The following is a 25,156-nucleotide window of genomic DNA, read 5'->3' as shown; positions in this document are numbered from 1 at the left end:
CTGAAATACTAATCTAATTTTTTTAAACTTGAAGTGAGATTCTGTATGGTGTCTGTCTCAGGCAGGCTTTGAAAGACTTTCCTGAGGTAACAGTGAATTAAAAAAAGGACATCAGTATCATCCTATGTTGGAAGAGAGGGGGTTTCTTAAAATTTAAACTAAAGTACTGTGAATCTGGAAGAGTGCTCATAGGCCTTATGTTGATTTGTTTAATGATTTGCTCAGAGTTTGTTTTAAAGTGTTACCATTTAATAGCAATCAGTATTTATATTTTAAAAAAACAATTCATTGTCAGAACATAACACAATCTCAGTTTGAGAAAAAAGGGAAAAAATACATGAAGTGACTGAATAATTTTCCAAGCTGGAGCACACAAACCATTCCTTCTTGCCCAGCTTTTAATACCAACAGCTAGATTTAAGAATTTTACATGGGAAAATCTGTAACTGATTAAAGATGCAATAGAAGAATTCAATACACTTATTAATAATTTTGTCCATCAGGCTTAAAAAATCTGAGAAGACAGTCTAAGTCTGCTGAGTTTGGAATTTTATGTCTGTCCTCTGTATTTTGCACACTGATTTGGCAGAGGTTCTAGGCCAAGTCCTGCATTATTTCCCCAGGAGTGGGAATTGTGTCTCACAGCTGCTCAGCGTTATAAGGAATCCTCCAAAATGGATTTATGCCTTAAATAGCACAAGGATATCTCTTCTAGAATTCATGTACTACTCAGTGTGGAATACTGCTCTTGGCTCATGAGGAAGCCTACATGTCTGGAGAAATGTTTTCACATTCTTTAACTCTGATACACAAAAAAATTAAAGAGAGCCTGACTCAGCATTCACAAAGTTTTACAGTAACTTCATCTTCTAATAATTACAGCAAATAATCTTTTAGGGTCATGTAGAAAAGGTACTCAAGAATGAAATGAAAATGCTCATACACTTCAACAATATTAATTTAATTACAGACCTGCATACTTTATACTACATATATACACACATATAAACTTTATATTATACATATATATATTTATAAAGTACAGAAAACATAGATAGTCCAAGGCAGAAAAGCCAAGGGAAGCCTTTGAAAGGAGAGAAAGGAGGAGATGGAAGGGACCTGCTGAAGCCACCAATAATCAGTGAATCACAGCCCCCATAAAACCCGCACAGAGAGGGCTGAGCTCACAGCCCCTGTCTCCAGAAAGCAATCACTGCCTGATTAGATAAAAATTATTACTGAAAGCTGCACCTTCGTCTGTGAGCAGTCAATGAGAAGCCAAGGAACAGCTTCATAAGCTGTGACAGCAGGAGACCCAAGCATGAGATGTTTGTCCAGCCCACACCTGCTTCCACTGGTACCTCCATATCAGACCCCTTGGACCCCACCAGAACAACAAGGCTTTATTAAAGCAGGCTAATAATAACTAATAACAACTTTAACTGCTCTCTTCTGCATTTTGAGTCAGCTGATGAAGGCATGTACAGGCCCATAAAGAAAACCCCACAGGCTGAGAAAGTCTCCACACCTTTTGGCACTGGAAAGCCCAAAGCAGACACCCCAGAGCATACTAATAAATGGTTACTTTTATGTGCAGCAGCAGCATTAAGTCTCTATCTCCAAAAAACCTTCCAATCCTATTTGTTTCACTAGAATAGTGGCTCTGATTTCACAATTTATTATATCATAAATGCAGCAATACAGAAGCAGGAGTAGAGAATTGTGACATAGTTTTGCACATGGATTAAAAGTTTACACAGTTTAAAACTCTATGCTGTACTGCAGCAATATTCCATTACTTCCAAATTAATTGTCCAAGCAATCCTAGCTAAGCTCTCCTGAGCAGTACAGAATAACAATATCACCACTAGGAGCCCTCTAATGAGGAGCAGCTGTGCATCTGCAACGATTAAAGAACCTGAACCCTCCTTGAGCTTTTTCCCTGGAAGCAGCCACAATCACAGGCTTTGAAGGCAAATACAACAACTCCAGAGAGCTTAAAAAGAGAGCTTTTTAGAGGGGAGGAACCACAGGAAAATATAAGGCTCTCTCTCACAATAGGATAACAATTTGGATGTACATACTTATCTTAAAGCACTTAAAGACTTAAATTCATTTTGTACGTCTGTACTCATCAGAAACTCAGAAAAAACCTCTAAAGGGCTGTGGGCAAACATCTCCTATTTTTCTTTCATAGGATGGGACAATAAAAAGCACAAATAAGGGGGTCATCACCCTGTTAAGATTAGCAGTATAGCTCTGTACAGCTTCCTGTCAGTGCAGTAATTCAGGAAATTACAGTTTCATAAGTGTATCAGATGTAAATTAAAAAGTATTTAGAAATTAAAAAGAAAAAAGAAGTGAAGACCTGTGTTTTTTGGGTTTTTTTGTGCACACAGAATAGACAAGTTTTATGAAGTTTTATATACTAACTACTTTATCCACTAGTTTTCAAAGGTTTCTAAGTTTATTAAGTTTTCTAAGCTACCTCATCACATTTTCAAACAACATCAGTTGTGGTATTAGCCAAGAAACAAACTCCAGTCATTGTGCACTCTGAAACTCCCAGGATTATAAAAGCAATACCTGAAGAACACAGTGAAATATGGGCAGAAAAACAGATATTAATCAAAGTCACTAACCTTATTTTCTCTCTCTCCAATTCCCTGACAAAAGAACTTGTGAGGTGCTCTGCAGCGTCTCCGCTTGCAGGAGTGAGGGGAAGGGGAGTGATTGAGGTGCCAAGCTGCAGGTGTGTGTCATCCCAGCCAAGTGCCCACACCTGGGCTCTGCCCCATCCCAGCCAAGTGCCCACACCTGTGCTCTGCCCCATCCCAGCCAAGTGCCCACACCTGGGCTCTGCCCCATCCCAGCCAAGTGCCCACACCTGTGCTCTGCCCCATCCCAGCCAAGTGCCCACACCTGTGCTCTGTCAGCTCCACCCCATCCCAGAACTGCCCTCTGCAGGGCTCAGTCTGTGCAATCTGTGCTGCTCACCTGAATCATCTCCCTACAACAGGAGGGCAGCACAGGGCAGACACAGATATCTGTTCCCAGACACCAGAGTGTGAAATACTCACAGAGCTTTGGAGAGACTAAAGACTGGGGGGTTTTTATTTTTAGTTTTATGTTTGGTCTAACAAAGAGCTCACTGTTTTTAAGAATCTTACAATTTCTGAGCTTAAGTCCGTAGGTCAGCCCAGGAAATCCACTGGTGATTTATGTTCACTTTTCCAGACTCTACAGAGGAGAAAAACTCTAAGTATGAAGGACAAAAGAGTCTAAAGCTACAGAGACACGTAAAGCAAGATGTAAAGATAGAATTGTTTGGACTCTTAAAGTGATTAACTATTGCTTTTCCTGAGACCCTTTAAAAAATCATATAACACTAAAAACACCAGGGATTTTTGAAAATAATTTAGTTCAGGTCTGCAGTCCAAATATAATGCCAAATTTTCTATAAAACACAACTAGATGGGGCCTCTTTTCTTTGTTGATTTTCATGGAAAATATTTTTTCAAGATTATTTAGTATTTCTGATACCTGCAGCTAAAAAACCCAAACTGATGAACTGACTACAACGCATATTCCCTGTTCTTTGCCCTGTGAGGGGAGGGAGGGAGGGAAATTGGGGGTGAAGCTGGAGCCAGAAGAAGGGATGGGCAGAGGGAATGCTGAGCCTGGCTGAGGAGGGCAGTGCCAGAGTGGCTTTGGTGGGAGCTCCCCTGCCTGGCTCCAGCAGCTCTGCTGGTTACAGCTGAGGGCCATGTCAGGACTGCCATGGAGCAAAGTGACTTCAGCGTGGATAAATGGGTGAAGTTTTCTGTTTTGCTTTAATGGCAACTTTTGTGCTGCTTTTGCCTCTGAATTATTGCAAGACTCAAACCCAGAAAATGTAGCAGCACACTAGAGTTGTGTGTCTGACAAATGAGCAAATCATGATCTCTTGGTGTGAATGGAGTGTGCAGGTCCACAAAAAAATCAGTGAGATGTAAGATTAAGGCAAGATTGATGTGTAATTGCATTTAGACAGACATTTGCTGTTTGTCACTCGAAGGCTGAGCAATGATTTTCCAGATGAAAACATTCTGTATCTGTCCTCTGTTTTTTATCAGAAATTCATAGGGTGAACATTTAATTTTAGTTGAAAAGAAACTTGAGAAGTAAATAAAAATAAGGTGATACAAATATTAACTCTTAAATCTATTCATACATAAACATGAGGAGATACATTCAGCACTAATGACATTCTTCCTGAATGAATATTTATCTTCTCATTGTTCATTTTGTTGACATGACCATGAACTAATGTGGGGGGCTAAAGATTCTGTATGACACCCTCAGGTGTGCTGGGACTAACTTTAAGTGCATACATTTCCAAGCTCAAAGGGTGCATGAAAAACAAGTCAAGGAGGGAATGTGCATTCTAGGGTGCATTAAAAAATCATTGGCATTAAAAAACCAATATTAATGGATGCAAATGTTCACTGAGAAGGTGATAATGGGTCAAACAGCATGACTAAAGTGTAAGGTTCCCTGAGAAAGAGTGATGGATAGTGCTGAAGACCAAAAACAAAAAACCCATTTGGGGTTTTTTTTACCTTTTCATCTTTGTGATCTTCCAGTATTGTGGGGAAATGTTTCTGTCAGTTCTTTGTATGAACAGAAGTGTTCATTTCATGTGTGTGAAATGAGTTTTGCAGGCAGAATCCAGTATCAGTGCCCCTGCTAGGTTGCTTCTAATTGACCTTTTTTTTTGTAAATGCAGGGGAAAAATAAATCTAAACCATCCTATTTGGTACTTCTTTGTGTCTGACCTGTTCAGAAGGAATTAAGAGCATGCTGAATGTGTTGATAGAGCACAATTTATTCTTTGTAGAAGCTGAAAAGATTCAGCATTCACTGTGAATGCTTTTGCTGAATGTGAGCTCCTGAATCGCTTTTTTTGTGTGCAATGCAGCAGGAAGTTCTCCATTTGCACTTAATCTGTGTTTATTACATACCAGAGGGCCAAAATCAACCCAGTTATAAGCAAATAAAATCCTGTTGATGCCAGGGAATTTACCCAAGTGCTAAGCTTGTTACCTAATATTCTTTACCAGGTTGGTTAGCAGAAATGGGCACTTGCTTTCTAAGAATGTTGACTGCAGGTTTTTTCATTTCTTTTTAGTTTATCATGCTTTTAAAACCTCTCAAAATGATCGTGAGAGATAACAGACTACACAGACTTGCCAGACACCACTGCTGGCTTTGGGTAAGCTGTTTAGATATTACATTTAGATCTTTATGTTCTTCCTTTCATCTGGTAATAAGATGTTTACAATGAACCATTTTCTTCCTCAGGCCATTTTCCATGAGATGAAGTTGTCCACAAGCAGGAAAGCAGCACACCATTGCCTCTGACTACACAACTGCTAGTTTAGATAAGCTTTGCTCTGATAGAAAGTCATCAAGCTTGTACTGTTTAATTTTTTCCTTTCAAGACTGAGTGCAGCACAAGGAGCGATGGAAGCAGGAGGAACTGAGGGTGGGGAATATGGTGACAATTCTGGCAGTGAATTCAGTACTGCCAGCGTTTTGAGGCTACAATAAAGATTCAAAAATCTTCATGTTTCATGGTATTTTGATGCTTTGTTCCCATGATGTCTTTTCCTTGTATGCTCTGACTAATTAAATCCTTGGCAATATTTGCAAGGGTTTTCAAGCTGATTTTCATTCAGAGCTTAAATGCTTGGTGTAAATGAACTACAGGTACAGAAAACACATTCCATCTAAAATTTATCTAGGCTATGAGAACACTATTCTTCCTCAGGTGTGGAACAACTTTAATTTGTATTGCCTTTTTTTCCCCCCTCACTATTGCTTGCAAAGAACACAGTCAATATTAATAAGTAAAAAAACACATTCACTGGGACCTAGCTTAAGATGTTAGACATTCTGGGCAAAGATTCTAACGATTTAGGTGTTGGTCCCTCTTGAAAACTCCATCTGAAATAAAAGCAAGCAAAAACCCCAGCAGCCTGTGAAGAGCCTGGTGCTGGATTGTGTCCTGAGCTTGGTTCTGCAGCAGATTTCGGGGCACTGGAGCCAATAGAGCAGAGCACAGCTATTCCAGTCAGGCAAGCCTGGGACCTGCTGCTTTGGCTCACTGGGAATCAGACACAGGACTGGAATCATAACCCGGCTGGACATGCTGCAAACACCAGTGTATTTGTCCCTTGGCTTTCATAATTCAGATTATTTTTTTAAATATTCCTTTATTTTCTATTACATGGACAATATAGAGCTGGCAGTGTAGGAGTAAATTTGGGAAGTGTAATAATGCCAGTGCAAAACGATGAAGTTGCAAGGAGCTTTAAGACTGTGTTATTCTATGAAAAACAGTATTTGTATAAACAATTTGTGGCCCACTACTAAAAATGTCATTTTTTTCAAACTAGAATGTTAATGGTTGCTGCTTGTATAGTTAATTTTACTCTCAAATTAATTGGACTTCTCAGTATTGTATTACTTGTAGAGTAATTAGCCACAGGGGTTTTTTTTTTTTTCCTTTTTCCTTTTTTCTTAATGAGTTATTTAAAGTACTTTATCCAGTTCCAAAGAAAAATCAGGATGTTTTCTCCAGCAATCAGGGTGCCTAGTTTTACACATTCACAATCCTGTTTTTCTCTGGAAATTCTAATGCTGGTTAATGGGTCTCTTTCATTTTGTGAAAAGTACTGCTATGGGTACTGCATCCAAATTAGCATTTTGCTTGTTTATGCAAAGCCTAACAATGATGATCCTATTGCTCTGACCACATCTTCACAGAAAATGGTAGATAATGTATGCATTGTTTGTTATCACCTTAACCCATGAACCCATTTGGCGTGGGATTTTGTTCACTATGAAAATAATGTGTCTTTACAAAGGATTTAAGTCAGATTTAACCTTCTATCTCTATAGCAAGCAATTTTGAGTGGGAAAGAACTCGTAAGTGAGCTGCCTTATTTACTCACAGAGATATCCCACCATCATGCACAGAGGTTTTCCTAAAGCAGCTGCTGCCATGGGTACATTTCCAAGGCTGAGGGTTTAGGATTTTAAGTTAGAAGCATTTGGCTGAGGAAACAAAGCAGACTAGGAGTTTAATGACTCTTTACAACTGAACATAAGAGGAGATTGTGGCCTGGTGGGGTTGGTCTCCCGAGTAACAAGTGACAGGATGAGAGGAAATGGCCTTAGGTTACAGCAAGGGAAGTTTGGATTGGACATCAGGAAAACAATATTCACTGAAAGGGTTGTCAAGCACTGGAATAGACTGGCCAGGGAAGTGTTTGAGTCACCATTCCTGGAGGCATTTAAAAGCCTGTAGATGTGACACTGAGGGACATGGTTTAATGCTGGACTTGGCAGTGCTGGGTTATCAGCTGGACTCGATGATCTTGGAGATCTTTTCCAATAGAAATGACTCCATGGTTCTATGATTCTCTAGCCTTTCACACACAACTTCCCTCTCAAGTCAATCCAGTACCAGTTTGGCCAAGTGAAGCTGATGCTAACTGGTGGATTCGTTTGATTTCCTGACAGGAGCTTTGTCAGGGGTTGTATAACAGCATCCAGCCATTGCAGCAATAAAATATCTGTAGCTGTTACACATAAACAGCTTTAGTCACAATGTGCTTATCTGCACCGGCAGGGTGGTGAAAAAGAATCCCCTGCTTCTGCTCCAGTTTGTATTCAGCTTCTCTATGACTGTGATATTGATGCTCCCCCTTGAACTGCCTTCATGATTTGTTTATTTAGGTATGATAAGTGATGTCAGATATTAGGCCTTGCTTAAAGATAACAGCAAAGACAATCAGCTTCAAAAATGAGAATTGGCTTGAGCTTGCAGACCTTGAAATAACCTGCTTAGCCACTTCTCTCTATGTGAGGTGCCATGCATTACTTTTAAAGAAATATTAAATTTTATAATATCTCAGAATTTATATACTAAACTAAATGAAATACCTTATCTATCGTGATGCTTTGTGGTTTTAATTTTAGATTGATTGATCTTTTCCCTTGTTCTACAGGACAGTTTGCTACATCAGCAGTCAGTCCCTGGAATGACAATAGGATACCAGAGTAAGAGAGTAGAAATTCTAAACTTCTGGTGAAATTTCTTACTTCAGAAACTAAAGCAAACAAAATCTCTCTGTCAGACATCTGGAGAAGTAACAATGTCAGATCTCACACTGGTTTGCAGCCAGCTGCACAGCAGTTCCAGAATGCATATTCCTATAGAATTAAATCTCCCCTTTCCACTGATTTTCAGGAGTGGTACAGAATTTTGCTTCCACCAGATTTAGTTTGAAGATGTTGAGGGACACAGCAAGATGGTGAGACACTTGTCCACATCACAATATTGAAAATATCCTCTATATGGGTGTCTGGATTGAGGATACAAAATGAAATTTCTTCTGAAGCCTTTTGTGCAGGTGTGGAAGGTCTGTGATCACAGTCCATTCCCTAATTGAACTCCAGAGAATAAAACTGCTCTCTCTTTCTGCCTGTTGCCTTTTGCACCCATCAAAAATCCAAGCAGAGATGTAGAGCAGCATCTCAGTCAGCATGTGTCACCAGGAGACCTGGCCACAAAGGCAGTGTGCCTTCAAGTTATTTAAGGGACAGCCCTGGAAGATGATATGTATTACCTCCTCAGATTTTCTTCAAGTTGTGAGCTGTTGAATCACTGCTAAGAGGCTGGAAAATTGCATCAGAAAAGCCTCTCAGGGAAAGGGAAGCACTGAAGAAAGACGAAGAAGGTGCAAACTACAGACTAAAACCGGCCCTCTGCTGCATCAGATGCATGAGACTACAAATTGTGTGACTGCAATCCAAGAGAAATTGAGTTCATCCAGCATCTGAATGCCTTGATGGACTAAAACTTCATCTGGGGGCATCCAACAGCACTCCAAGTCCTTAACAGTCCTGAGTAAGACAACTGAGTATCTGTAATAATACATAAAAGCTCATGAACCATCTGAATGAAAGATTTCCTTGGACTAAGTGAGGCATGCCCCAGTTTCATTTGATTTCCTGCAGTAGGTCTGGGAGGTTTTACAGCCCAGATATTCCCAGGCCCAGAAGCAGAGATTCCTTCACCTCTGGGATTTGCTGTAGTTTCATCAGACACTTCCCACAAACCCCACTTTGGTTTGGTGCACTCTGACCCCTCAGCTGAGTCCCTGGATCCCAGGTTTGATCCCTCAGCTGAGTCCCTGGATCCCAGGTTTGATCCCAGGTTTGACCCCTCAGCTGAGTCCCTGGATCCCAGGTTCAAACTGCACAGTGGCTCTGGCAAAGCAGATGAGAAATATCTTGTGACATAAGAATTTTCCTTTATTTTGCCTTTAAAAGCTTTCCTTTCATGTGGCTGAGCAAGAGCTAAAAACACAACAAATGCATCATTGAAAAAAATAAATGTTTCCTTCTGAGGTCGTCTAAAAGATTGATTTTGACTTTGTCAGCTGGACAACCAGTAACAATCTCCTGTAACTATGGAATAACTGAGGAAATAAAAATAATTTAAATTTAAGTTTGTAGTTTGCATAATTTATTTATCCAATTCACAACAACTCAATGCATTTTAGAAACATTGCAGTTTCTCACGCATGCACTTTTTTTTCATTTTGGCATTTTGCTGCCTTGCTGTACTCTTTAAGGAGTCCCTCTAAGAAATGGCTGCTATTACTCTTAGGTGATGGAAAAACAGAAAAAAACAGGCAGAGTCTGTTTGGGGTTTTTTTGGTTTTGATTTTTGTTTTGGGGTTTTTTTGCTTTTGAGCACTGTCACTACTGCATGCAAGAGTTACTTTTCCAGGCAGTGAACATGGGTCTCATTTTATAATCCAAAAGAAAATGTCACAGACAAATTATTCTGTATTAGAAATACTGGGAGAATTCTCTTTTTCCTCACTGCCTCACAGGAGAAAGTGATATTATTTAACCTTGAGGTTTAATTATTGCCATATTTTTAAGGAAGCCTTGGAATTTACTTTTCACATTTTTTTGTGAACAGAATTCTATACAGAAGCACTGAAGTTGCATATAGACAGATAGTATTTTTGTCTCTGTATAACAGGCATAATTAGTCTCATCCATGCAATTATAAAAGCCAAAATACATTCTAAAAGCTTAGACATATGCTCTCTATTCAGTACTGATTCACTGGAAGGGTTTTTTCCCAAAAAAAATATTTTGTTTAAAAACTGTCTGACACTGTTTGGCTCAAAACACAAAAAACCCTACAATGCCTTATCACCAAAAAAACCCCCAATCTTTCCTGTAGGTGGTGTTAACTGTGTTTCTTTTTAGATTCAAATGATCTGACATTCAAAACTGTGGATGGTTAAGTGATTCCTTCAACATTAGTAGGATTAGCAGCACCTAAATGTTAAGAGAAATTCAGGCCAAAATTATGGATGTTTGTGTAAACTCTGCAATCTGCCTGTAATCTTGGTACCGGTAACCAAATGCAATTCAAGACAGCAATAAATCCACATTCACCTTTGAATTGTTACACCCTGACTTTTCCCATCTAAGAGCAATAGAGCAGACATCTTACTATTTATATGCTGATTTTTCCCGCCCCAGTCACAATTTTTCTAGAATTAAGGACAATTTTGTCATCAAATTTCTAGTATCTCTAAGACTAAGCAGTAATTCTCTTTTCTGAAATGTCAGCTTTTCTGCATCCACAAAATGAAAGATCACTTTCTTGCTAGCATAGAGATAAAACAGAAATACTTGGCTAATGGGCAATTTAAAAGAAAAATCTAATCTATACAACCTTCAAATGCAAGAGCAATTTTTCACACTTTCTAACCAATATCTTATTTCCTCGTTTTCAGCAGTTAATAGGACGAGTTATTTCTCAAGCACAATTCCACACGTTATCTTCAAGTGCACAATGATGTCAAAAAGGGCACAGGCAAGATAAATCCAAGTGTTTTTCTTTGATTTGAGTGTGTTGGGTTTTCAGAGATTCTCTTTATTATGCAGAATGCATATTTTGTGCTAAAAAGTTCTAGAGCCTTGGAGGGGCTTTCTGCAACATTTCTAAAAAGATACTAATAGCTTGCAGGTTGATGGTTAAAGGGGACTTAAAAGAACATAAAACTAATAATTGCCACAGTGTGCTGTCCAACATGAATAGTGTTCATTGTATTTGTATCAGTAATTCCTCTTAGAAGCTTTTCTCTTTGGCATTGCTATCATTTCTAAACGTGTTTTTGTCAGCTGCTTTAATAATTTTTCTAATGCCATAACTGTCTTCAGTTAATTATAAACAATTTGGCACACTTAATTAATGGGTCTTACTAATAATATATTATCCCAGGTATGTGTGAATGATAGCCTGTTGCTAGCAGCAGCGCAGCTCAATTAATGATGCCAAAACACCAATATGATGTTTAACAGTAGAAGGCACACCAACATTCCTAGAAACAAAATTAGACATCTTCAAAATAGAAACAAGGCAAGAGTGCAGCGAGGACAAAGTGATGCTGTCACACTGGGTCTCTGCAATAACTTACCCAGAACAACAAACCCTGCCTGGCACTTCTACTAGAATAAACAGAATTTTATTTATTAATTAATTTTATTTATTTATTAATCTGCTGGCTGGAGCAGAGCGTGGTGCTGCTTGGCAGCTCCGTGGGAAACGAGCAGCCACAGCTTTGTTCCTGCCTGGGACAAAGGAACACAGGGAAAACCAAACACATCAAAGTCCTTGAGGCTGCTTGGGACACCTCCATTGTCAGAGCTGATTCTGAGATGCTTCTCAAGCTGCCCAGACACAGCTCCACATTTAAACTTTGACTACAGAAGTTAGAATTTGAGGCTACACAGGTGCCTTCAGGGGAGGCATCACAGGACCTTGTTCTCTGGTGGGCTGGCAGCAGGGCCTTGATAGTGGTAGGATTTGTAATATTCCTTTGTTTGATAGCATAAAATCATTAATTTTTATTAAATTCAAGTTGGTTTGATACTGTAATGAGTAATAAAGAGAAAATACAAAATATCACAGTTTAGTAACAAAAAAAAAAAATTAATTTAAGCTATTTTCCCCTGAAGGAAAAATCTGAGCTTTACTAATTGCCCAAAATGAAACAATGCAAGAAAAAAGAATTTGGTTTTTCTCCTTTTCTGTTAATCACAGGAACTGTTCCTGTGAACTTGGTGTGTATATAGCAGAGCTGTTTATACCTAAGTGCTTCAGGTTACCTACGCTGCCATTTATTCATATACATATACATGAAGTTTTGTGCAGGTTTCTGAGTGCTATGAAAATTAACCCTTGAAAGAGCATGATGAGTGAGATAGCAAAGTAAAACAACACTTTCATCAGTGCAGCCATGTTATTATATGTGACTATTACAGAGTACTGCAGCCTGGTACTTGGATGGTTGAAAATTAGTTTGCTTGGTTACATGGTTCGATTGTTTCCTTTCCTTCCTGGGGAGGGGAAGAGAGGGAGAATGAAAAAGGAGAAAGGATAAGAAATATGGAGCTGAACACCAGACTCATTCAAGAAACACAAATCAAAACCCCATAATACAGTCTACCCTCAAAACTGAGGTGTTTTGGTATTTTCTTCAAAATTCATTATTATTGCCAGCAAAAGGCCTGCTGGTGATAAAGGTCTGCTGGTGATAAAGCCTGCTGGTGATCCATATCTGATTCTTTCATTCTGGAGAACATGCCAATGAAACAACAATGTCAACTGTTTCCAGCTGCTTTGCATTGAGTATTCTCCTGGCAGATCTTGTGCTGCAAGCTCTGCTACAGAGTCAGAATAGTTTTACATCTCTAAACATCAGAAATGTCTGACCTGACTTGCAGGGAGAAAGGTGATGTGGTTAGAGGCAGAAGAGCCATTGGGTTCTGATATGTAGCAGCCCACACAATATTTTATTAATGTGGTTACCTCTGGCATTTTCTCCACTCACCACTGCTAGAACAATTTTGACCTGTCTCTGTATTCTCAAAACAGTTTTAAGTTCATTATCAGGCTCAGAGATTTTCTGTCAGAGATGGACCTGTGCCACACACACTCATCCTTACTCTCACCTGTTTGAAGTTCAGACAATGCCAAGGCTTCTTGGTAGAAGGGATTGCCCCAATCTTTCTCTGTCCATCACTATCAATTATCAATATAACAGTTCTCACAGAAAGAAACTCACAGCTCAGAAACTGCTGTTGCCATTTACCAGTGAAGTCCAAATGAATAATGTCTGCTTTCCCTGCCCATTTTAAATTACAGACCTGACCTAGAACACCTCACTTTTATTCTAAGAATAAAGAACTTTTTTTACTGAAAAAGACAAGGCATTGGCCACAATGTGTCCATAATCAACAATTTATTTTATTACCATTTTTAAATCTAAATTAAGCTCTAGGTCAAGGCATGTCAAATAGATCTCTAATATGATTTTTTTTTTATTTTGAAACAGACCTTGTTCTCCAGTCTCCTTTTACTTTGCACCAGTTTCACCTTGCCTGACCTACTTCACAGCAAGGTTTACTCTGCTTCTCATAAACTTGATTTTCCTGTCATCCCATGGGGTTCACCTGAGCCACAAGAACTGTTACATCAACAGAATTATTAATAAATAGGGGATCTTTTACATCAAAGGAAACACAAAGCATCTCAGTAATGCTGTAGAAGTACAAAAGGAGTTTGATCTTAATGAGATGGTCACATGTTGTTTGCTCAAATACAGAGAGTAACTTGGACTGAAAGAGAATTGCCCTGAGTTTATGAACAGCTAAATCTCACACTTCCTACCAGCAAAGATTAGGCAACATGTGACAGTTTTTAGAAAAAAATAGGCACTCTATTTAAGATAAAACACTATATCTTCAACAAAGTACATTAGCTAAAAGATATGGATAAACATTTCACTGTGTAATAGCCTGCTTTATCTACATAAAGTTTAACATGCTGACTGCCTTTTGCCATCAGAACTGCCAGCAGAATGTATCTGTGAGCCCCCAATTTATACCTGTGGGGTCACTTCTTACACTCCCTCTTCTTTTCTGCTTAACAATGCAAGAAACCTGCTAATAAAAACATTACACAGCTTTAAATCACTTTGTTTGCTGCAGCAAATAATTAATGAAAAGAGTGACCTTCCTATAACTCATTTATAAATGTACTGAGGGGGAAATTCTTCCTGGCATGAAATTAGACAGCAAGGAAAGTGCTTAATGTATGTTATGGATTTAAACAAGAAACAAGACTCAGTTCACCATCCATGCATATTTTAAAACTTGGAGATTTAAGAATGCCATCAGATCTGGTTTATGAATACTGCAGATCACCTGATTACTCAGTTTGAGTGCATTGCACAGTACAACCTTCATCAGTGATGCCAAAAGCTATTCAAGATACCATTTAAAATAGGGAGTGAGGCTACCTCATAAGCCTTTATGCATTTTGACTGAAACTAAAGAACATTCTGCAAGAATTCTTGCATAATATCACTCCATAATATAATCTGTTTACTGAGAAGTTTTATGAGTCATTAGGAAATTCCTCACTTAGAATAATAATTTATGGCTGCACCTTCTGCTAAAGAAAAGCATTGGATAGTTGTAATTACCAGCTTGCACAGAACAGTTCAATTAAAATTCAGGAAACAGAAAATATCATTGTTTAAATGAGCAACCAACAAGCAGATTCTACAAGTGGAAAATATTCCAGAGCATGGAATCTGGGTCATACAGCTGCCAAGTTTCCCTTCTGTGTAGCAACACTGACAGAGAAAACAGTTGAGGGGAATTCATACTTACATTTTTCAGCAGAGTAAACAAGAACTGACACTGAATTGCATGTTTAGGGAGCTGCATGTGGGGCTGCAGTGCTGCACTGGGAGCTGGTTTTCCTCTCCTGAACCTGGAACTAATGCCCTGTTCCTGTGTGTACAACATCAGGATGGAGAATGCAAGTTGTGAACTCCTTAGGCAGCACAAGCACCAAAATATCTCTGAGGAAACAGGGATGTGAAATACTGAGATACTGGAATGTATATCTGCTAGATCACTTAAGAATTTCAAGAAGGGCTATCATCCTATGTTCAGTGGCAATTCTGCCCCAAACCCCTTAACTTTTACTGATCTAAATTTTGATCTCTATGTTAATACATTTGTTAAGTTATGCATATCAGAAATATATGGCCCTGGCATAAAATGGATCTTTAAGGTCAAGTAGTTTTTTGCGGTGGTTTAACCCTGGTTGGATTCCAGGCACCCTCCAAAGGTGCTCTGTCACTCTCCTCCACACCTGGACAGGGGAGAGAGAATACAATGAGAGCTCCACGAGCTGAAGTAAGGACAGGCACATCACTCACCAGTTATCATCATGGGCCAAACAGACTCAGCTTGGGGAAATTAATTGAATTTATTACCAGTCAAAACCAGAGGAGGATAACAAGAAGTAAAACCAATCTGAAAAACACCTTCCTCCCACCCTTCCCTTCCTCCTGGGATCTACTTCCTCCCACCCAGTGGGGCAGGGAGAGAGGAATGGGGATGATGGTTACTCCATCACACCCTGTTTCTGCAGAGGCTCAGAGAGAGGACTCCTTCCTTCCTTTGCTCCAAGTGGGAGCCCTCCCATGGGACAGGTTCCTTCAGTTCTTCCCAAACTGTTCCAACAGGGGGAGAACAGTCCTTCAAGGACAGACTGTCAAGTTCCAGCATGGGTCCTGACAGGAAACCTCCTCTGGGCTGGGCTCCTCTGTCCACAGGTCTGCAGGTCTGACAGCAACCTGTTCCATCACAGGTGTACCAGCAACCTGTTCCATCACAGGTGTACCAGCAACCTGTTCATCTCAGGTGTACCAGCAACCTGTTCCATCACAGGTGTACCAGCAACCTGTTCATCTCAGGTGTACCAGCAACCTGTTCATCACAGCCCTGCCAGCAACCTGTTCATCTCAGGTGCACCAGCAACCTGTTCATCACAGCCCTGCCAGCAACCTGTTCATCTCAGGTGCACCAGCAACCTGTTCATCACAGCCCTGCCAGCAACCTGTTCATCTCAGGTGCACCAGCAACCTGTTCATCACAGCCCTGCCAGCAACCTGTTCATCTCAGGTGTACCAGCAACCTGTTCCATCACAGGTGTACCAGCAACCTGTTCATCACAGCCCTGCCAGCAACCTGCTCCATCACAGCCCTGCCACAGGCTCTAAGCCTCCTCCCAGGCATCCTCCTGCTCCAGCATGGGCTCTGTCAGGGGCTCAGGGCGATCTCAGCATCCCCTGCCCTCCCTGTGCTCAGGGCTCACAGACTCACCAATTATTTCCTTTCCTTTGCTATCCAGCCAGCAACCTTCCCTTTTTTTTAACCTACATTTTCCACTCCAATCACAAGAAATTAAATACTAGCACTTATGCACCATCTATTTCCAAGAAGCAACTTCCACACAACAAGATAATTAAAAGCTATTTTTCACAGCATAAGATTTCTATAGGACAAGCATGGTAAAAAGGGTAAGAAGAAAGAAGTAAAAGAGTAGATCTCTAGAGAAAATGCAAAATAATTCTACAGTTGCATTTTTCTCAAAATTTTCTGGGACCAATCCTTTAGAAATAGGCCAGTAAATAAATTTAGATTCCATATCAAATCCATGTACATTTCACATGTGCTCAAATACAACATTCAGGCCTATTCCAATTATATTCTGGAACCTTTTACAATATCAGAGCTTACTGAAGCAACAAGTCATGTATCTCTCAGGATAATAACATGACAGGGTTAGTTTGCCAGACAACAGGCTACCAAAGACAAATCTGCAGTGGTGCACAGAGCTTGGCAGCTCATTCAATACTCATCACTTTTGAATCCATTACAGTCAGCCAAGAAAGTGACTCCTTTCAAATATGCAGGCTTCTTTAAAAGAAAGGGGTTTTGAAGTTTTGTTTTGAAAATGTTAACTTCTATTCTCTCTGCATATTACCATTTTCAGGATAACCTGTACCATCCCAAGATCACACAAAAGGCATTTTAGGATACCAAATTACAAAGGGAAGCAAGACCAAATACAGGTTTCTACTCTTCTGCCTGGCAGGAGGATTTAAACAGAGACAGATCTGGCAAGAGACAGAGACAAGGCTGGCATTCAGATTGTTAAATGGGAAAATTGACACAGTTTTCTCACAGGGAGAGGTCAGCAGCAGCAATGATGAGAGCCTTTGCTTTAGCAGCAGCTACTCCTGAACATCCACCTTTTCTACCCAGCACATTCAGCACACAGAGTTTGGGGCTTTTCTCAGTTTTGCAGTGTGGCCATTCTGATCAAAAGCTCCCATTTGCTCCAAGGACAGCACACTCAGATTGATGCTTTGTGATTCAGACAGGATCCTTCCTGTATCAGATGGCTGATACACACATCATGCAGAGAAGGCTGAACCTTTTCATCTGGGAGTGGGTGATTGTGAAAAGCATCTATGCAATTATTCAAATTGCTTGAGTTACTGTTGGTAGAGAAGGTTAATTTAGCTCAAGCTCCTTTTGGAGGATAGCCTGAGCCTAAATAAAAATAATTAAAAATACATTCAGTGACTGGTTTTTAAGACTTGTTTTATTCTTTGTCTAGAATAGAAAAATTTTCTGTTCTAAATAACAGGTAAGCAAATTGTCATCTGTGGATCTTTACAACACAAACTTGTATCAGGGTGGATATTTCAGCAAAGGTAGGACTTTATTCACTGTTGTGTGAATACAGCACAGATAATGGTTCAGTGAACTTGTTGCACTATAACAGCTTAAGGACTGAATGCACCCACAATGCTAATGACCATTTCTGATCCAAGATCCCACAGTCCATTCCTGAGGAAAGGCAATGGATATTTGGTTGCACCAAGAGCACTGGACTATCTGATATCAGAATGGTGTGAGCAGAAGGAAGATATTCCAGAACATTCCCACCAGCACTTTGCAGTGGCCAAACTCTGTGGAAAACTTGCAGAAAACCTCCAAGTAGAATTCACTGGGAACAATTCAGAGGTGATAATAAAGAACAGTAACACATGAGCAGACCTCAGAATGCTGTACAGACAGGTATGCAGTGAGAGAAACAGACACTACAGTCTATTAGAAATACACTCCCAATAATATGCTCTAGTGATTTAATTATAACAACAAATTGCAGAAAGGAACTGGAGATAATAATTCTAATTTCTTAGCTTGCCACCTTTCCCTGCAATGCTTCCCTCCACATGCAGGCAAATCACCAACGTATTTAGCTAAAGCACAATCAGACCAACGATTTGGAAACTGCTGGCATCAGTGATTATGAGGCAGGCCTTTTTCCCTTAAACACTCTTGCTCAATAGAATGAAATTACAAAGGGACACAGAAGTTTTCTTTTGCCTTGTTCTATACTAGAAAACAAGCAGCTTAATAGAGATAATATCAATACTACATTATCTGCTTGACACCAGGAAGAACAGATGGGATGTAAGCCCTGGAAATGACTTGCAAAACATGAGTTTCATTCCCTTTTGGTCTGACCATCCATCCACGCCCTTTGCACTGTCGATGGCTTTCTGTGGGAGTCATTGAATGTGTTCTACATTTGAATGTGGAGCTGTATGACTGCCTCTGGCTGGGGCTCTGCTCTGCCCAGCAGCACCTGCACAGCCTCAGGGCTTGCTCTCTTCCTTGCCACTCCTCAATGAGCAGGCTGGAGGTGAGCAGGAATTTGAGTGGGGACACAAGCTGGACAGCCCTCCCAAACTGAGCAAAGGGCTGCTCCATCTTGTACAACATCATGATCAGCAATAAAGGGATGTTTTGAGAAAGCAGACATTGCTCAGAGGCTGGCTAGAGCTATTTTATTATTTATTATTTATATTATTATGTCTGCATTTGGGAAGTGGTTAGTGATGGCCTTCACATCATTATCTTGGGAGGTTTTTTCTCCCTCTTCACCTGTTTATCTCAACAGAAGTTTTGTCACTATGTGGGGAAATGTTAGGTGTTGGCTGGGGTAAACCCATCACACTGAGATTAAAAAAAAAAAATACAAAATTCAAATCAACCAAATGGCAGCTTGCACACCACATGAGGCTCCTGGAGCTGCAGGAGAGCAGGAGCCCTTTCTGACAATGCTAAAGATCTCATTTCCTTCTTTAACCAGTCTGGGCTAGTGAGACACTAGAGGGCTGAGAAAAGAAGTGAGTCTCAGAGTCATTACAAATGGCTTTGCCTTAGGTGGGATTGCAAAATACACAGGACCCCAAATCCACTTGAAGGTTTTTACAGAGATTTAAATATGTATTTTAAATTACAACTATGGGCAATAAATTTGTAGTAAAAATGAAATTGTTTTGCATGACAGATATGAATTGATCACAGTGCCATTCATTGCTCCTTCTCCAGGGGAAATACAGGATGTTAATGAGAGATTCAGTGGAGGGCAGCAGATGGTTTAACGGAAAAGGAACAAGACCACAGCTTGCAGGTCTGCCCTTGATTTTCACACTGTCATTCCTGATATGACCACTCTGCTCACTGAAACTGGTCATGCAACATTTTCAGGAAGATGTCCAGCATGTGCTAAGAAGCAGCACAATTTTTGGTTTATATCTTTTTAGAATGTCTGTAATTTTCAAAGGTGTTAGTCCAAGGTTTTGTCTTTCCATTAAGAAAACTGTACCATTTTATTGTGTAGATGTTAGTAGCTCAAGATAAACATATTCATATGCTGAACATAAAAACCCTGTCAAAATTAGCTTGTCCATGTTTTTAAATGTCCAGAAGCTTTTCACTATGTAGCCTGTCATTTGGATATAGGGACACACGACTGTAAAGGCAGTGAGACAAACCCATCGTCAGTGGAACCCACAGAAACCAGGAGGCCTCAGAGCTGCTGAGTTCAAACCAGTTAAAATGCTGCTTTTTCTCAACACCAGATAAGGCACTGCTCAGATTTTTAGAAGAGAAGATTTTTTACAGATATTTAAAATCAATTACTCATTTATTAAAATGCAAATTGAAGTATGTGACTATTGCTGCTGGCTGCAATAATCTTCTCAAAAGCCTACAGTGCAGCTTGCAGATGTTCATTTTGCCTGTACCAGCTTTGAGGAAACAGCTGTTTGTCAGCATTGGACCTTGCAACCTGCACTTCAGTTTTTTGTCATTGCAGTTCCTTGAAAAGTTTCCAACTATTTGTGATTTAGTGTTGATATTTTATTTATTTCTAGTGGAAAAAAGCTCTGGATGCTTTTTTTAGCATTCACATGTGAGCTTATAACTTTAATGTGGAGCAATAAATGAGAAGCCCAAATGATAGATCACTGGAAATATTAGTATTCCTATTGCATTGGCAACAAGTTCAAGATAATGTGCCCACATATTTAAGATGTTTTCAATCAGATAACATATTTTGGAATAGTAGAGAGTGTGCTGTGCAGCACAGTAATTACCTAAGGGAGGTTGGTGGTGCACGTGAGAGAGAGGAACAATAGTTAATCACAGTTAACCTGGTTAATCAAATTAAGAACTTTGTAGCTTTTGGTTTAGTTCAGTTTATTGCTCCTTGGAAAATTGATTTAAAACATCAAACAGCACCACAGATCTTTCCAACACTGTAAGTAATTCTAACACTAAAGAAAGTACCTAGAAATCTTTAAAGTATAAAATAGTATTTTAGTAATACAATAAAATACAATAAAATCAGATATAAAGATTTCCACCACCGCAGAATTAAATATAATGACAGATAATGAGCTATCAAAAGGAAACAGATGGTAAAACCTGTCTTGGAACACAGTGAAAGGTCCTCCTGTACCTGCTGTATTTAATACCAGAACACATTTACCATACAAGAATATCTTCAAATAACCTTTAAGACACATTCTGAACTCTCAGATTAAAAGATATTGTTGTTGTGAAACTGCTTTCAGAGCCCCAGCTGTACCTTGCTTATCATAGCACAATATTTCACTGCCCTTTCACATATGAATTATATACTATTTAAAACTGCCAGTAGCTGGCTTACAAATAGAAAAAAACATCATTTGCATAACTATCCCAATTTACATGTTTTTATATGGAGATAATCATAATTTGATATAATAATTGATTTGGTCTCAGCAGCTACTGCTGTCACACACTGAACCAAATGCAGTCCTGTGGTATTCTGGAGGATTCTCATGGTCAGCAAAACTGCACAAAAAGGCAGAGCTAGAGACCAAACAGTTCAGCAGTGTCATAGACTGGATTTCTGTCACAGTCTGTAGGGTGTTGTGAAGAGAAACTGCATCGATCCCAGACAAATATCCCCTCCCTAGGGCTTGCCAACAACCTGGAGGGGTTTCTGTGGCTCAGAGCTGAGCCAGCTGATCTCTTCAATTCAGAGCAAGAAACAACAACACAGATTTCCATTCATGTATTAAATAATCAGGTCAGATCAAACCCCACAGAAACTAAAATGGAAACTCTTTTTCCTGCTTCACAATTATCTTTCAAAGCATATTGCCTTTCATTGTGAATCTTGCTTTTCTATTGAATTGCATATATATTTCATATTCTGATAAAATACTGCAGAATACTAAATATTTTAAATGCTAGAACAACTGCAGGAGCATTGGAAAGCTTCTTCAAATCTGTATGAATAGCTCAAGTTCTGCTCTGTGTTCTGCACCTAACCAAAATACCAGCAAAATAAAATCTCAAATAGGAGCTCAAGTTTCCCCCAGTCACCTGTCAGACAAAAGGATGTCATTGGCAGAAGAGTTCTGCCATGTACAATATCAATACACTGTATCAATATCCTGGGCAGCGGGGAGATGGAAGGGAAGTGAAGAAATGTCCTTAAGAGATGGAGAGAATAAAGAAAAAATATTACATCTCCCAAAGAGTGGAATTGGAGCACTGATGTTATCCAGAGCACTATATATTATTCAATAATTCCAAGTGTTATTATTGCTACTCACAGCAGCAGCAGCAGCAATGTTCTTCAGTCAATCCCAGACCACTTCTTGTGTCTTAACTATGTATTTATTCCTTCATTAGAAAAGCATTTTTACTCATTAAAGTGCACAAGCACAGGCTTCATTTCAAGGGCTTAAGAGTGCACTTAATGTTAAATTTTGCATATATTCCACTGAATAAATCTTTTAAAGCAGAAAAATATTGACCCACTAGACATAAACATTTCCTGTTCTCTTGGGGAAATTCTAGGTACAATAAATGGTTGAGGAATCTTGAAGACCATAAGAGGAGGAAAAACCCTTCAGAATTTGATGTGGATGAAGGCTTACAGACATCCTGGACATTGAATACCAGGTTTCATTTTGATCTTTTCATAGAGATGAACACATCTGACAGATACAAACTCAGATGTGGAGCTGAACTTGACAAGAATCTGATTTGAGGCTCTGCAGCCATGGTTTGAGCTCCACTCTTTTCTAGAAGTTTAAATATGTGGATTTCTAAGGCACAGAACTTCCAGCCTTGCACTCTTCTCGAAGGTTCTGCTGGTTTTGGTCCCAGTTTGATCTGTTCTTGTGTGCAGAGCTGTGGTTTGGGGGCTTTTTACTGGTGGGGGGGGGGTGTTTGGGGTTTTTTTGGGGTGGGGGTGGGAGGAGAGGATTTTGAGGTTGGGTTTTTGGTTTGGGGTGGAGGATTGGTTTTGGTTGGATTTTTTTGAGAGGGATAGGAATCAGAAACAAAACACAACTGCATCTTCATTGGCCACCAAATTCCACAGCTTTCCCTGTAGCTTTGGTGTTTTGGTAATGTTTTAAATCTCTATTTATTTGCTATGAGGGGTTTGGGTTTTTTTTTTTCTTCTACATGGGGATAAAAGCAGTACTAATGAAAAGTGTCTGAATATATTACTAGCTCTGGTAATTAATACACTTTGAAAATAGACATGTGAATAGAAAAGATATAGAAATATACATAGATATAGAATATATATAGAAAAAACAGAAAAATACTCATGGAGTGGAACTGAAAATGTTTTAGTTTTTCTCTCTATTTTCCTATATCTGGAATAAATTTCATTCCTTATTCCTCTGGAATCTTACTACCTTTCATACTCTGCAATGTGTTCAGATGTAGGTGACAAACTGCTATAAATCAGAAAATTATTTGGGTTAATATCTGAGAAATTAATAAATGCTTAGCATTTAACATTGGGAAATACAATCATTTTAACACAAAATTTATCTTGTATTCAAACCAAAATTTACCTCCACAGTTAAAGACATGCATAGGAAGAAATAAACTCTTCAAAAACATGCTCACAATAAATGTTCCACTCTGCTGATGAATTTGTATCAAACCTCTTCACCCTCTCCTCACTAGAACCAGCTCCTAATTTGCTTGTGAAGACACTCTGCATATTAACCACATATATACCTTCTGCATTTAAATGGCAACTGAGAAAGCAGAGACAGCATTTCAAAAGTTCAGATATTTTATTTTGAAATTAGAGCAAGGAAAGAATTTCAGGCTCCTGCAAATGCAATGCAATATTTGAGAGATGAAGACCAGCAATGGAAGACTCCCAAGACAACAGGATGTTCTCTAAATGTTACCTGAGCTCCTGAGCTGGGTACGGGCTGGGTTCCATAAAGGAGGGAACAGTCCAGCATGAAATTGCTTTTCCTTATGCACACATAACTAAAATGCACACAGTGGATTTTATTGTTTGCTTCCACTCCTATTGTCCACACTGGCAGAAAAGCTGCAGTATTATTTCAGACTCCTAAGTGTGCACTAATAACCAAAGTCTAGCCTCTTTTGAAAACAAAGTGGACCTCTGAATATTAAAGCACAGGAAGAGCTAAACCCTGTTCTGTGGGAAGAAGATTTGACAGGAAATTATCTTTACAATCTGCTGCTGAATAAATATGAACTTTGCTTTGAAATAGATTCTTAATTGAAAATGTGAAACATTAGAAAAAAAGTTAATGTTTTTTAATAAAGCAATAAAGCTCATACAGCCAAAGTATTCTGTATGAAGAAATACCATCCCACATAACCAGAAACATCAGACAGTGCAAATATCAAAAGACAATTTGAAGAATAACATCCAGATTGTTCCTTAAAACCATGTCCAGCAGATACAATAGAACCCCTTTGTGAGTTATATCTGTCCAAAATGGGTCCCTGACTCCAGAGCCAACAGAAGGGAAATGCTCAGAGCATGAAGTGAGAATGGGGAAAAATGGACAATGGATGAAAAAGGCCTTTCCTCTTCATGTGAAGAATGAGATGTCAGTGGAACTGGTGTGACTAACAGGAGGAATTATACTGATATAAATACATGAAATCTATGTCTCAGGTTCCTCAGAAGGAGCAGGTGGTGCTCAGAGCAGCCCTTGGTGTCAGCAAGGGCAGATGTGACAGGCCCTGAAGCCAAGGGACAGAATTTACAGCACGAGGGGGCTCAGTGGATTTTACTGGGCCACTGCACTGATGCTTCTGTTGCTCCCCTGGTTTTTCAGTAAGGAGCAGTTATAGATTTTACATCCTGGACTTCAAAAGCACTTTGGAGATCTCCCTTGAAGACTAAGGGATAGATTTAAGGAGCTGGAGGTCTGGGATGTGATACTTGTGAAAAATGTTCTCTGTGATAAAGAGCTGTCTATCCCTTCCTGACCTTCTGTGTAACTACATTCGGGATTTCACACATCTAGTTTTATTTCTTATTTATTTAGATAGATCTCAAGACAGAAACCTAACACTTGAAAGGCACAAGGCATCTTGCAACAAAATAGAATAGCACTTTCTTCTCTTCAGCTCTAGCACCAACCACCACACTGAAGAAATCCAGCTAATAGTTCTGTCTAATATTTTATTACTATGCAAATAAGATACACCAAAAATACACATACACTATTATTTTCACAGGCTGGTTTGAAACAAACTCCATTTAATAATAAAAAAGAAAGGTTAAAGTAAAATTAACTTTTAAAGTGAATACTGTTATTAAACCAGTAACAAGGTAAGAATACTGTGGTGTTCAGACCTCATGAATATGTTAAGAGAGTTTCAAATAATGCTGGCACAGAACTGTCTCAAGAAATCTTTCATGTGGTATACATTGCCTTTTGCTCTGCTCATGGATGTATTTAAAAGTTTTAGATACTTTAAATAA

At 39.2% G+C, this 25,156-nt stretch overlaps 2 long non-coding RNA genes across 3 annotated transcripts in view; one reads left to right on the top strand and one right to left on the bottom strand.

Annotated features, from left to right (window-relative positions):
• Positions 1-2,731, bottom strand: part of LOC147652354 (uncharacterized) — a 49,831-nt gene extending 47,100 nt beyond the window's left edge. The window contains exon 1 of one of the 2 annotated variants that reach the window (XR_015288477.1): positions 2,643-2,731. This is a non-coding gene — a long non-coding RNA (uncharacterized LOC147652354). The remainder of the gene's footprint in view (positions 1-2,642) is intronic. The other variant, XR_015288476.1, reaches the window with a different exon arrangement.
• A 209-nt stretch (positions 2,732-2,940) lies between these two features.
• LOC111930837 (uncharacterized) lies at positions 2,941-5,612 on the top strand. Its single transcript, XR_015288478.1, has 3 exons — positions 2,941-3,813; positions 5,171-5,254; positions 5,344-5,612. It is a non-coding gene; the product is annotated as an uncharacterized LOC111930837 (long non-coding RNA).
• The last annotated feature ends 19,544 nt before the right edge of the window (positions 5,613-25,156 follow it).

Source organism: Cyanistes caeruleus, chromosome 6 (assembly GCF_971803275.1).
Source record: "Cyanistes caeruleus chromosome 6, bCyaCae1.hap1.1, whole genome shotgun sequence".
Taxonomy (NCBI): Eukaryota; Metazoa; Chordata; class Aves; order Passeriformes; family Paridae; genus Cyanistes; species Cyanistes caeruleus.
Note: the sequence above shows the minus strand (reverse complement) of the source record. Positions and strands in the feature narration are given on the sequence as shown.